General features: G+C 40.7%; 1 protein-coding gene across 4 annotated transcripts in view; it reads right to left on the bottom strand.

The window, feature by feature from the left end:
- Nucleotides 1-13056, bottom strand: part of CUNH4orf50 (chromosome unknown C4orf50 homolog) — an 85391-nt gene that overhangs the window by 33477 nt on the left and 38858 nt on the right. The gene's annotated exons all lie outside the window — the stretch shown is intronic.

Genomic DNA, 13056 nt, shown 5'->3' with positions numbered 1-13056 from the left:
AGATCATTGATTGTGCATTACACAGCATCAAAGGGTTGACAAGAAAAGACTCATTCTCATTCTCACATTTGCCCTGGACTGTAGTAACCTAAGTCAATGTGCAAAACTGAGGATTCCCAGAGTGCAAACTACTTTGGAGCTGTACAGGACACAGAACATGAGAAATGTCAAGTATATTAAAAGGAAGTACTTAACTGAAATACAAAAAATAAAGGTGTTTATTTCATCATTTAATTCACCATCCCACTACTTATCCTATCCTCCTATGACAATGAACACAGTATTAGTTATACCTCCAAAACTTTCCTGTGGTCTGGAATTGGCCCAGTGAGTACTCTCTCACAAAAAATTTAAAGAAAAAAAAAAAAAAACCCCAAACAAAAAGTTAGTGACCATTTACAATAGTGACAGTAATTTTGGAGGAGAGAGGTTTTAGGACTTTGCAAAAATGTTTATCCTAGATATTGACATGAAATGGCTTTAGAAATTTGAATTCTGAAATATACAAGTAAACTAAGATGTTTGCTAGATAGATTCTTGTGCAAACATCACACTCTATAGTGAAGACTGATTTTTGGGTAAGACCACACCTAAGTGGAGAGGGAAACCAGGAACAAGAAGATCCAGAAGGCACTGACTGGTAACAAGTTCATAACAAAGTGGTTCTTAACATGTAACTAAGTGGTGGGACTCCTTTCCATGGAATACTGCTAAGAGAAAAAGTTTATATGGGTTCAAGAGAGCCTTGACAACTTAAACTCCATCAAGGTTTACTGAAAAAATAGAAACCAACTCTGTTGCAGGAAGTCCTTGAGCAGAAAATTATGAAAGCCCTGGAGAAAACCAGTTTGCCCCCGTCTCTTCCCCAAGGTATCTGCTTTCAGCTGCTAGCTCATTTTTTATGGATCTTCCTTTTCTGACAATAAGCATATTTCTATCATATTCATAAACAAATTTCCTTTCTCTAAGCATGAGAAACACCACAACAATCTGGCTATTTGACTTCACTAGTTGAGTTCCAGTATATGCCTGCAAAATACATGAGGAAGTAACTTTGCAAGTAAGAATGAAGCCGATTTTTAGGAAATTACACCTTACAGTAATTTGAATGCTGTAACTTATTTGCTCACAGGATGTCCATGCCACAGTGTCAGCATGTCTGGGGGTACCACACAGGCACAACGTGCACAAGCCCTGTTCTGCCACAACTCAGCAGCAGCAAAACCACTTTTGGCAGCAGTAGCCACTGTTGGCTCATAACAAAAAGGTCTGAAAAAGGCATAAAATAATTTTTAATGATGATGCCCACTTTAATAACTCATTAATGACAGAGATATTAGCCAGATCCAACTGTTACACATCACCAGGACTGAAAAAGCCATGATGTGTCTGGATAAATTCTTATAGTGCACTAAGTGTTCTGGCAAAGGAAGGAAATCTCAGCTGGCTGTTTAAATTGTGTTAGCTAACCAGACACTACTTCTGTCTCATTTAAAGATAGAAGAAAAAGAAGAAGAAAAAAAGAAAATCTATTAACTGCAACTGAAGTGACACAGAAGTAACCAACATCAGCTCTCTCTGTGGGAAACCAGGTGTTGCATTTGTCACAGCTAATCTTATGACAAGGCTATCAGCTGAAAACATGTTGTCACAGGGTTTCTGTAGCAGCCAGGTGACCAAACAAAATGAATGGGAATTCCAGCCTAGACAACATCTGTTTCTTCAATCTGACCCATTCCCTCCTTCCCCCAGGAAGTCCTTCAGCACCTGGGCTTAGCCAGGCACACGTGCTTCCCCATCTGAGTCAACCCACCTGAAGATTTCTAATTCTGGCCATTTCCTGTGGAGGGACAAACGCTTCCAGCATGGTGAGACTGAACTTCATATGAAAAACATTTACATTGACTGTCTCAGCATGAATTCTTGAAACTCTGGGGAACACTCTTCCTCCTCTTCTCCTCACTTTGAAGAATAGCCTAATGCATCACATGACATTGTCTTCTTCAAATGCATCACTAAGAAATCTAATAAAACTAGGTTTTCTCCCCTTGAGTTACTACATGAGCAACATATACACAGGATAATCCAGAACTAGGGTTCACCTGAATATTATTTCACCTATTTTGCTGAAAATGCTACATGCAAACACCAGTTTGGAGAAAGACGAGCAATTACAGTACTTATAATTTTTTTCTGATATAGGTCATTTAGCAGTATATAAAGCATTACATCCCTGAAGGAAGCTGTTCGTATCCTCACCACCAATCAGAATGTTTCTGGCTTTAACTGTACTTTACTGAAGAATTTAAATGTGTGCTAAGGAATTAAGTATATATATGATTTATAAAACATAATCATCAGAATTGAGAAACAAGAAGTCACATGTAAGTTTTGTCCTTCCTAACACACATGTGCCTATTTTTCTCTTAGTGCTTCTGCCTCAGCATAACTTCATCTCTTTTTCCACCAGCCTCCGCTTCTGTTCCTGGATAGATTCTTGTTTCCATCATTTATTCTCTTAAAACTTTTTCCTCTCCCTCCTCACCTCCTTTAAAATGAGTGTGACAGAAACTTCTACCCAACTCAGCCCACTAGCTTTAAATCCTTCATAATTTCACTGTGGCTTGTGGACTACACGAATAATGAACCTCCCTGTCACCAGAAACCTGATCAACACCCTTTCTCATCACCTCCTGTCACATGATAATTACGAGCACTCCTAAAGGAGACAGCCAGCCAAGCCAGCATAGAATCCTTTTTTCCAGTTAAATCCTTTATTTCCAACCACAGGAAATTGCAAAACCTCTCAGCAGAGAGAAGATCTGTATTACCTTAGTGGGAAAACCTTATGTTTGGGGCACTGTGGGGTGAGGTCTGGCAGGGCCCTCCTTCCCACATCAGATGCAGACTGTGAAAGCAGCAAGCGCCTTCCTACCAGCTGCCTGTGACATGGCTCTGCTCACTGGTGCAGATTGATAAAGGTCAGAACACGGAAAAAAGTCCCGTTTTCTGGAAGTTAGGAATTGTCTTTTGGATTGCACATCCCAAACATGAGTGCTATGGCCTGGATTCACTTCAAGTCCACCATATATGCAGGCAGAGCTTGCTCTCTCTCAGGTTACCAAGTCGACAGGACAAGAGAAATTAAAAAAAAAAAGCATTGAAATCCAAAAGCCATAACTCACCAATTAAGCAAGTGATTGACAAGGCATTGAAATCCTCTGAGGACCAGACCCTAACAGAACTTTAACTGAATCAGGGTAAGCCTCTGTTGAAAATGGAGTGTAATCATCCTCCAACTTCTTGAGATCACAAGTACCTGCAAGCCGGAGGTCTCAATTTACAGCTGTATGATAAATATGAAAATTAGTAAAAAATTCCAGGTGCAAAATGCTAAGGAGCAATTGCTGCTAAAATCACAGCTCTGGTACTGAATTAGTGCATTTGGAAGCCATCTGTGCTCTTACAGATCTGATTACAGGTGGCAATTTTGCTGATAGTGGCATATGATTATCAGTGGCAGGAAAAAAGGCTGTTTTAACTCTGAACTGTTCCGTGGATGAATTTGCAATCAAGCTGCCTGGGCACAGCTACCACAGCAGACCAAAAAAGAGAGAATAAACAATATCCATGGCCTAATAGTAAGAAGAAGATGAAGGAGGTGTGGCCCTAAAACACCAGGCACTTTTCCTAAGTTTTGCACCTTCCCTTGGCTCCAGGCAGGCACACAATATCCCTTTTCTGCAGGATTCCATCACATGGGTTTGGCACAGGAAAAAAAAATTCCACAATTATTTTTTATGAAGAAACAGGGTTGTCCTCTTAAACTCCAACTGTTCCTTCCTGCTTTTATGTGCAGGGATATTGGAAAGAGATTTCTACACTTGTCCAAAGATTTTAGACACAAGCACTTCCGAAACAAAATATGATGCAGAGAACAGAACCACTTTTCAAATAAAAGTATTCCAAGGAAAAAGCATCAATGCCTACATGCTTACTGCACTTGGGTTCCCCTCATGACATTTTGGGAGGGAGGAATTCCTGCTGGAATCACTGTGCTCAGTGAGGGGAGCAGGGCACACCTGTCTGCCTGCCCAGGGTGTCAAAGTGAAGCAGCTCTGATGTTTTGCCTCTGATACACAAGTCTTTTCAAAAGCCAGTAAAGAGTTATACAAATGCACAGGATCCAGTAGTCCCATGGCAGTGACAAAACCACAGCATTAACCATTGTCACCTCATTGTACTAAGAAAACAGCTTCTCTTTGGTTAGCCAAAATGACATTATAATGACCCTTTTAATGTTTAGAATACTTCCCTGTTCCAGAGGGAGAATCCTGAGTGGAACTTGCTTAATTTATGACAGAGATTGCATGACTTGGATCCCACAATAGCCTGGAGTCACGCTTGCAGACTTCCATTCCTCCAGCACGGTCAGGCTCAGAGGAACAATGACAATTCCGGTCTCATTACAGCTAACTTGCTTTCTGCTCCAACAAGCAAGGTTTCTTTTGGTTTAATAAATTAACTAGTACCTATCCATACAGAATGATGGCATTTTCCCCCCTCTCCTACTGCTTTTTGGGAAAAACAAAAACAATAACAAAAACAACCAAAACAAGAATATTTGACCCACATCCCAACCCACCTAGGAATAAAGGCTTCTTAGAGGATCTAAAAAAAAAGGAAGATGAACTACATGTTTGTAAATGTAATAATATATGTCCATATGGAAGGAAAAGCTAAACTGTTCTTTTTTTATGAAAGAAACTCAACAGATTGCCTAGAAATAGGCAGCTCCCATTCCCCTTACTGTGGGTAGCAAATGCCATCCAGATGGAAATTATCAAATGGATCAAACAGCTACATTTTATTCCCAAATGATCTTTGTTCTACTTATCACTCATTATACCAGGAAAATTATTTTAGCCCAAATATAGTAAAAAGAATATTATTTATCATATGCTCGTTCAAAATACTCAGTATTGAAGGTTTCCCTGATGAGATATCGATCTTGACACACAAGAAGGGTGAGAAGAAAAGCGTCCTTCCTAATGAGAACATTCCTCTAAGTTCTGTGGAATCTGTTAATTCCCACTAAGCCCACACTTTCCTGGCAGCATTTGGATCTGCAGCCACTTCCTGATGCCCAGGGTGATGAAATGCCCCTTCAGCAGCCCTGTCACTTGCCAGGTTTTAAAAAGGGGATTACAACCAAGTCCCAGGGAAACCACACTGAGGTTTTCAGCTAGTTTTATTTCTACTGTCCAAAGGGTAAATACTGTAAATTTGCATTGAATAAAACCCAAATCTAAAAATCACAAAGGATCTTCATCTTTGGCCCTAAGTGATTATTTAGGGCATGTATAATCAAATTCAATATTTTAGGGGGCATTTTCAAGGACGTAAGAGGTATTCGTTACCACCTAAACAAAAGACAATCAAATATGAACTCCTAATTGTTTCTTATGACTTTGAAAAATTTCTGTAGCATTTTAAGTGGTAACAATCATATTTTTAAGCATGTCCTCCTATAAATTTATGATTATAGATACAGATAATTACCCTATTCTCTTATATAAGCTCTAGCTATTAAATAATAATATGATCTTTTTGTCTGAAAACCTACAGCAGCACTAGTGCAGTCTTATATGAGGACATAAAATGTTTAACAGCTGTGGCTGACTGACAGGATTAGATCAAGAGCATCTAATCTAACTGGGCCATGTAACATGACCTTTTATTTCACATTAATCATTGAACATGAGTTCAACTGTGTCATAGCTTGATCAAGTGGGCCTATAAATTAGGCAATAAATTAGAAGTTGATTTTTTAATGGTGTGGTCACTAACAGATAACACTGGGTTCAGGTGCAGCAATCCAAAAATACAAAGGATCCCACAGCTCCATGAGTACTGATAATCAAGGCTTCAACCAGCAGTGTCAGATATTTTGTACAACCCTATGACTTGGTAATTAGTCCCAAAACAATCATTCTGAAGTGGGAAGAAGCCCCCAGTATTAAGTTTCCAGAGCATGCAGTTGAGACATGCAAAACAATGTATTGCTACAACCTCTGTTGAACTGAGAACTCAAAAGTAGTAATTCATAATAAGTTGTATATCATGACATTTCTAATAAAACTTACAGACAGGACAATCTCTTCTAAGGGAAAAGCTAGGCTGGAATAATAAAATATGAATGTTTTTACATTTTGAAACGGTCAGATTTATCCACAACAGAAGTTATTACTTCTAATAATACTGCCAAGGCAATTGTCTTATTCATAACCTATTTATCTATAAAATGTACAGCGTAGCCCAGTACAGCAGAAGACAGTATGTTTATTTCAAAACAGACAGTATTTTGAAATATACAGACAAAACAGGGAGTGTTTGCTTTCACGCTAGAGTTCAGAATTTTTTTTTTCCCCCAAGGATCACTATTACATCGAAGCAAAACTTTCTTTTCAAAATGGTTTATCAAAATGAAAGATGTGTCTTGACAATCACATTATTTTTTCCCTGGTATCCAGTTTGCCAGTGCAGAGAGCAGCACTTATTCTTAGCTGACATGTCATCTTCTGTAGACTTGCAGGAGTCTGAGCAATTGCTTTTAATTTAGGAGCAGCAGAAGCCACTTCCCTCCTGTACGCTCTGCAAAGCTCCCAAGGAAGCATACCAACAAGGAATCGTTTTAATCTTAGGACACAGAAATTAAGAAGAACAACACAAATGAGGTCAGAAACCCTCTAAAGGAAGCACTTGTGCTTAGGTGATTTCCCAGGAGAACGGCAGTGCTGCAGCCACTAATCCACTGCAGAAAACTCCCCACAGCTCAGGCTGAATCCGTGTTTGAATACTGTTTTATAAGCTGCTGCCGTCTTTTCTGCATTGTGCTCTGCTACACTATTCAAGAGGAAGCATGCACAAGTGAAGAGGAGTGCACAGTTCACAAATAAAGAATAATTAATCTGTCTTATTATCATGCAAAATCTCCCAAGTGTTAGCACTACACCTGGCTCAATGTCTCACTTGATGAATGCTGCCTCTGATCTTCTAGGGCCTTGGGAGAATCTGCCAGGTCAACAAGGTGTCAGGTATACATGCTCATTTTATTTCCTGTTTAATCTATATATAAACTGGTACCTAAACATCTTACAGTGAATCCAGAGTTTGTGACCATAAATTAAGGCAAAACTATACAGTTAATCCAAGCTGTAAGTACAGAGGAAAAGTCCTCAGGCAGAACATTCAAAAAAAAAACCAACCCAGACAGAACAACACAAAAGAGAGGTTCCTAAGTGTTAATCCCCCTTTTCCTTCTAGGAAGACTGCTCTGGTGTCCAGAGCAGTCACCTAGGATTTAGGAGAGGACAGCAACTCTTTGTCCTGCTAAGCACAACCAGGTCACCACAACCAAGGACCACGTCACCTTGGTCACCTCTTTGGGCAGGAGTCACCTCCCCTTTTTCCTGCTGTGTAGACTTGACATCTGAGGCAGTTCCATTCCACTCATCTTTATAGTCAGTGAGTTGAAAAGGCACCTCTAGAGTGCAGATCATCTTGCCTATTTTAGACCTACATTATGATGAGATGGATCCTGTCCTGTAGGTCAAGAGATAATTTCTCTTCATGACTGCAGGGATGCCAGGAGACTAACTCAGACTTGTACATATTCCAAGGAATCCCACTCCTTGGAGCATGACTTAAGTTTAGTTCTTAAACACATGGTAACCAACTCCCTGCCACGGAGAGACACCTGACAATCCCTGCTCAAAGGTCTGTAGTGTTGACTGAGACGTAAACAATAAAGAGCTTAACTCTGTAGCCTAATAAAGACATCTTGTCACCAGAGAAGACCCAGGAAATGCTGAATCAATTGTCTGTCCACATGAAAAAGTCAGTGCAAATGGCAGCCTCAGACTCACCTCTAAAGGTGACAACAGGAAAGATGCAGACGTCAGATACAACAGAATCGCAGAATTACACAATATTTTGCATTGGAAGGGACCCAGCAGGATCATAAAAGTCCAACTCCTGGCCCTGCACAGGACACTTCCAAGAATCACACCACAGGCCTGAGAGCATTGTCCAAGCACTTCTTGAACTCTGTCAGGCTTGGTGCTGTGACCACTTCCCTGGGGAGGCTGTTCCAGTGCCCAGCCACTCTGGGTGAAAAACATTCTGCTGATATCCAACCCTAACTCTCCCCTTCCACAACTGTCACCGCAGAGCAGAGATCAGTCCCTGCCTGTCCTCGTCCCTTCACAGGGAAGCTGCAACTGCCATGAGGTTTCCCCTCAGTCTCCTCCAGGCTGAACAGACCAGGTGACCTCAGCTGCTCCTCACACAGCTTCTTCCCCTCAAGGCCCTTCATCATCTTTTAGCCCTCCTTTGGACACCCTAATAGCTTTAGATCTTATATTGTGGTGCCCAAAGCTGCACACAGGATGTCACCTGATCATACACCCTCCATTTTCACCTTATCTCCAAAGGAAAACCCCTGCTCAGCCAAGCCAGCCTTCTGCCTCATCTGCTCTACTTGAGACATTTAGGAATTGCCTGCTCCTGAGCCCTTAGAGGTGGTGCTTAAAAACTGACCAGCAGAGATGGACCCCAGCATCTGCAAAAGCTTTTTCTCAGGTGACCTTATTAGTTCCCTCACTAGTTCCCTGAGCAGTCCAAAGTCTGTTCCTCTCATGTCCAGGGCTGAAGTTCTGCTGGCACTTTTCCTCCTGTTTAAAACTAGAGATTTTAAACTCAGCAACTTAATGGCTGCTGTGGCCAAGACAGACACCAATCTCCACCCAGCTCAAGACCGTCTCTGTTAACAAGCAGCAAATCAAGGAGGGAATCTTTCTTAGTTGCCTTTCTTATAATTTAGAGGAGTCTCTTAGTTCCTGAAAGAATAATTTATCGGTGTCATTGGCAGGCTAGGCAGCCTATAGCAGAGGCCTATGATGATATCCACATCATTTGTTAGCATGCAGTGTTTTTTTCTGGCTCTCCTGAGCACCATCACACAAGGTACTTTGTGTATGAACCCGATTCAGTCCACGTAACAGACCATGCTTCTTGTCCACACCAGCTGCAGCTTTGTTTCTTAGGTTTCAAAACCCTAAAGAGGTCATTACCTTCAACATGCTCTGCAACACTCACTCAGGGCCAGCCACCTGCTACCCATCACTAATTCTCCAGAATTACTGCACAGCTCCTTCTGTGGTCATCTGCTCTTTAGCAGGTTCATTGTGACCAAAACGGTTTCCGTTTATGCTCACCAGCCATAGGATACAGACAGTATACTTCAGCCTTGCAAAATGATGAATGATGAGATTATCTAGGAGCTGGATAAAGTAGATTGATTATTTATTTCTGCCAAGCCCAGGTACTTCAAATGAGCCTGTCTTCTCATTCATAAACAGTCATTTGAAAAAGATCTTTCACCCACAAAAGGTCTCTAATTAACTGTTAATTCAGTAGCCACATCATATTGGTGATTATAACCAGCACAGAAAAGGCACCCGAAATTGTAAGGGTGGCAGAAATGAGCAGAGCCCAGTCCTTTGCTACCCACAGAGCACCTACATTATGGAGTACACTTTCTCCTACAAAGCAGCTCCTCTAAGAGACAAGAACTGCCTTGTGGCCCCAGGCAAAGCTCTTTGTGCAAACAGTAACAAATTATCAATACCTTTCAGCTAGATAACCTCACCACGAGATTTTAAAGCCCATTACCAGAAGGGACTGTCTGCAGCCAGCTGGAAATAGAGATGTGGCTGCTGAGAGACAGTCCCCAGCCCACAGATGGAAAGCAGGGAGGCAGCACTCAGCAGATGGTGGGGGCAAGGGACAGCCACGTCCTCCCTTTTTAGCTGCAGCTTTCTGCGAGGGTGAGAAAGAATCACAATTTTCAGCCTTGGAGCCACATGATAAAAATCAGCAATGTGCTCCAGGTGCTTCCCCTTAAAGGAGGCTTTGCCAGCCAGCCATACACTGACAACCCACAGCTCTTCAAATTCCAAATTGTCCAAATACCATTAATACAAGTCCAACCAACAAACTCCCAGCAATTCTTTACTGAACCCCCCCTTTGCTCCATGTTCTCACACTATAATCAAAAACACAGTGAATAGGCAGAACAGGTAACATCTTAATGTCTGAGTAATCACTGATTAAATACTTCCAGTAACCCATGTAAAAAAGAACTCTCTTCATCCTTAGATATTTGACCTGGTTCACGAATGGCTTGAACACACAGTCTCAGTGCCTGGGAAGCCAGGCTCACAGCTGCTCTGGATCACCAGGCTGAAACTGAGCTGCTCTTGCACTCTGCTGAACCTAACCCACCATCTGTAACAGGATCCTCTAGGTCTTTTTCCTTTCTTTCTTCTCTCTTTTTTTGAAGACCTGCTTACTTCACTTCATAGCTTTTTCTCTCAAGAACTTTCCACACTACATTAAGAGTAGTTCACATTACATGAAAAAGGACAGTGGCCACAGCTCAAGAGCCCATTTAACAAGGGTGCAAGTCCATCTGGCTCCCACCACGGAAGCATGACACTTTGCCCAGTGGTGCCTAACTCCCGCTCAGAAAAGGCTCAATGGTATATGCAGATAAAAGCAAAACTGTGCTAACAATATTTTATGCAACCACTGATTTTTTTTTCCCCCCCACTCATTTCAGCAGCAAAAGAGACCACAGGGAGCTAAACTGGTATAGGAAAAAGTGTACCCCACTGGCCTGGTGCCACAATTGGGCTGGCAAGTGGGGCACACAAGTGAGTGTCCTTGCCATGGAATCTAGTTTATTTGGGAAGCAGAAGACAGATTGATACATACCTGGATTTTAAATGTGCAATGTGGTCAAGGTGCAACCTGAACTTTCACTGCATAGTCTAAGTTCCCTCGTAATTTAAGGTTTAAATTCAGTCTTTAAAACAAGAATCAAAGAGAGTAGTCTCTTCTCTTGTTGTTACTTGCACTTACAAATCCCGAGAGAGAGGAAAAAACAAAGCACAAAAAAAAAAAATGATCTGCAGAAAATCACTTCTCCCTATTATTTTAAAGCGTATTTATTTATGCAAAACTGCATGCAATTATGCATATATATTGATGTATATATATGCACATAAATATTTTATACACATTTATATGTAAATGAACACATTATTCTATGGCTCACCATTATCCTGACTGATGGGATGATCAGAGCCAGATAGACTGCAGACAGACTATACTCCTAGCTAAATTTAATAGGCCATTCTTTCTGAAATACCTGATTTTCTATCCCAGCCTTTGTTGTTCTCCTTATTCCCAAGAATGAGGTATTGTGAGAAGGATGGACCTAAGTCAGTGCTCCCAGGTGCCTGACCTCAGGAGAATACATTTGTGCAAACAGATGTGTGGGGTTTTTGGTTTAATCAGGCCTTAACAGAAAGGTTTGATTCTTAAGGATTTCTCTTAAGTAGAAATCTTTCATGCATTATCTGGTTTTAATTAGGGGCTTTAATATCCATCAGCTTATGGGTTCAATGAAAAAGCTGTTAACTAAGAAGGTACTAAATGAAGCTTTTACAAATCAGAATTGCTACTCAAATATATATATATATATATATATAAACAGGTATTTTTAGGGACTAGAGCAAATAGAATAATGGGCAACTTGGTTCTGTTCTGACTCTTAAAAATACCAGTCCTGAGCATGAAGCTGAGTGACCACAGACTGAACATAAGACCTGATTCCCAAATTTCCTATGGGCATGAAAACTTTTCATAGCACAAGGCAAGCAATACGCGGGGAGTGGCAGGCTTCATGAGCAACCCTTCTGAATTTTCTACAAATGTTTAATATACAGGACAACCTAGGATCCTGGCATCTTTTACCTGAAAGACAATGAGTTTTGTTCATCTTCCCTACTTTCCTGTGCTTTCCCAGCCTTCTCCAGTGTATCAGTTCTCAAAGAGGAACGCAGAACATGTTCCTTTCACTGATTCTGATCAAACCATTTCTGCTATAGATACTCCTAAAATGTAATGGGCAACTTTACCTTTTCAACTTGCATGATGGATTCTTTCTAGTTAAGTGAGACTGCATGCACAGCTGAGTGTAGACAAAATACAGGGCACCTTACCATTAAAAAAAAATTATATTATGAATGCCATTTTCCTGAAAAATAAGACTAGTCTAATGCAGGAATTGCACTGACTAAAGAGAACCCTTTTAAATATACATGATCTGTCATTCTAGGTGTTCTTTGCATTTGAACATAAAAAGTGGCATTACATTACCTGCTTATGACTTCTCCTAGCAGTGAAGAGCAAAACAGGTAAAGCAGAACTGCAGGAGGATTATTAGTTTTCTTTAATTTCAGGAAAATGTTCATTCAGTGTTGGAAAAAAGTGGTGGATTTTTTTCACCTCTTATATGAGAAAGGATATTCTTTCCAGTGGTTTTTGATCCTCAGATTCCAATTCCTCCCCCACAGTGGGACACACTACTCTACAGTGCATTTTCAGTCTCAGATACACCATGAGTTTTCTTTTCAAGTTTATCTATCACACAGCCTTTAGAAAGCACTATGCACTATTTCAGGTTATTGCTTCCATGTAATTCTATTTCTAAGTAATAGTTCTGTTGAAACTAGAGACAAAAGATATAATTTTGCTGCTAAGAAGAGATATTTTGATTTCAGTATTAGGAAGCTCAAATCTAGAAAAAAGAACTGGGCAAATATTGCCTGTATATATTAATAAACACTCATTTTATACTAACTATTGATCCTAGAAAATAGTTTCCTGTGCTGTTTCAAACAATATCTTTGGGAGTGGAAGAGTCTGAATGGGGAGCAGGCTCAGTGAGCATCAGTCAGTAGGCAGCATGCTGTCATCCAGCTTCCTTCCAAGTATCCTCATCACCCAGTCAAGTACAAATAATGCCATTTGACTCATGCAGGCCCATGGATGGCAAACAGCAGACCACAGGTGACTCAACACAGGCCAGTTCAGATGTGTTATGCAAGCACACTGCTACTGATCCCCCTCAATATAGAAACAAAC

Source organism: Chamaea fasciata, unplaced genomic scaffold (genome assembly GCF_029207755.1).
Source record: "Chamaea fasciata isolate MVZ Bird 193981 ecotype frontalis unplaced genomic scaffold, bChaFas1.0.hap1 SCAF_6, whole genome shotgun sequence".
Classification (NCBI taxonomy): Eukaryota; Metazoa; Chordata; class Aves; order Passeriformes; family Sylviidae; genus Chamaea; species Chamaea fasciata.
Note: the sequence above shows the minus strand (reverse complement) of the source record. Positions and strands in the feature narration are given on the sequence as shown.